General features: G+C 61.2%; 1 protein-coding gene across 1 annotated transcript in view; it reads left to right on the forward strand.

Annotated features, from left to right (window-relative positions):
* The first annotated feature begins 598 nt into the window (after positions 1-598).
* EMP2 (epithelial membrane protein 2) overlaps positions 599-1,758 on the forward strand; it is a 41,422-nt gene continuing 40,262 nt past the window's right edge. The window contains exon 1 of the mRNA XM_003800920.3: positions 599-626. The gene's annotated coding sequence lies outside the window, so the exon portion shown is untranslated. The remainder of the gene's footprint in view (positions 627-1,758) is intronic.

Here is a 1,758-nt window from a genome sequence, read left to right on the forward strand (position 1 = left end):
AAGAAAGAAAGAAAGAAAGAAAGACAAAAGAAAAGAAAGAGGGCCTGTTATGACTTCCGCTTCCAGGAGAGGAAACAGAGGCAGGAAAGGTTAAGTACAAGCTCATGAAATTAGTGAAAGTGCCAGAAAAAGGAGCTTCTAGAGCAGGGAGCCCTGCCCCTAAAGCCTCTTACCCAAAAGGACAAGAGGGGAAAAGGGGGGTAGCGTGGGCGTGGAGGAGTGGAAAGGGAATAGGAGAGAGACGTGGAAACTCGCGAGGGGAGCAAAACGAAGAGACCGCCAGCCTGAAGAGTTTGTCTTTCTCGCTCTTCCCGGGGGCCCCACTACCGACTCCGCCCCAACATTGGCCAAAGGGAGGCGGGCCGGGGCTGGGGACGCCTGGGGCCTTTCCCTGAAGGATCCCCTCCGCCTCTTGCGGCCCCTCCCCTCGGCTGTCCCGGCTCCTGACTTCACGCCCCGGGAGGCGGGGTCCGGCAGGGAGGGGGCTGTGGGGAGGAGGCTCCGGGCCCGAGAGGGAGGAGGGAGGGCACACAGTCCCAGCCCAGAGCTTCAAAACAGCCCGGCGGCCTCGCCTCGCGCCCTAGCCCGTCGGTCTGTCCAGCCGCCAGCGCCGCCGCCAGCGCCCGGTGAGTTGGGGACGCGCCCCGGATGTGTGCACTGGGCGCCGTCCGGGGGCTTGGGGCAGCGTGCGTCCGTCCGGACCGCAGGGCCGCGACCCTTGCACCTACTGGACCGAGAGGGGTTCACAGAATTGGTAGGGGGCAGAGAGAGGCGGAGGCGCCACCGGTGCCACCGACCTCCAGCCTGCACCACGTTGGTTTGGGCGCCGAATGCCACCTCGCCATCCCCGGCCAGTTTCCCTTGCCTTTGGGGCCCAGGCGAGCGGGAAAAGTTGGAGGAGGAGTCGGGGAGGTTCCTCTTGCCCAAACCCGGCCGACTCCGAGTCCACAGCGGTTCCTCGTGTCACATCTGGGACCCTGGCGCCTGGGTGCAGCGTCCCACACTGTAGCCGAGTGGGCAGGACTGGCTGCGCCCAGGCGCGGTCGGCGGGTCCTCCCCGGCTGCGCACCCCTCACGGCCCGGCCGTGGCTCCGGAGCGCCCCTGAGCGGCGAGGAGCGACTTCTGACTTCTAGAGCGGTGGAGGGGCCTGGGGTAGCTGCTAGGATGACACCGCTCTCCCTCCCAGTTTTGATGGGGCTTGGGGATACTTGCAGGAGGCTAGGCCATCCTCCTGGGTTCCAAAGGAAGGGGAGGCTAGAGTTCAGAATGTGGACCCTACACCCTCCCCAAATCCAGCAACTTAAGTACATCCAGGGAAGTCTTTAAGGTCGTAACATGCCGCTACCATGGGGACATCAGAAATGGGGACTAGTGGGAGACACCTGGACCTGGAGAGTAGGTGTCCTGGAGAGCAAAGCTCTCCCTCCAAGCCACAGAACCCCTCCCCTACTTTGGAGTAAGAATGGCAGCCCAGCTTCAAGTTTGGAGAAAGGATCACTGTCCCCCACCACAAGTGGTGATCTTGTAACCTAGCTGTGTCTTAAGTAAAGGGCTTGGAGAGGGACTGGAAACCGCCAGCTCAAACGCTGTACCCCATGAAGCACCTAGAACAGGCAAGTTCATAGACAGTAGAATGGTGACTGCCAGGGCTGGGGTGTGTGGGAGTGGGGAGTTAGCATTTCATGGGTACAGGTTTTGTTAGGGAGGATGAAAGTGTTGGGTTATAGATAGTGGCCATGGTTACACAACATTGTGAA

This window comes from Otolemur garnettii, unplaced genomic scaffold (genome assembly GCF_000181295.1).
Source record: "Otolemur garnettii isolate 467f Iridium unplaced genomic scaffold, OtoGar3 scaffold00189, whole genome shotgun sequence".
Lineage (NCBI taxonomy): Eukaryota > Metazoa > Chordata > Mammalia > Primates > Galagidae > Otolemur > Otolemur garnettii.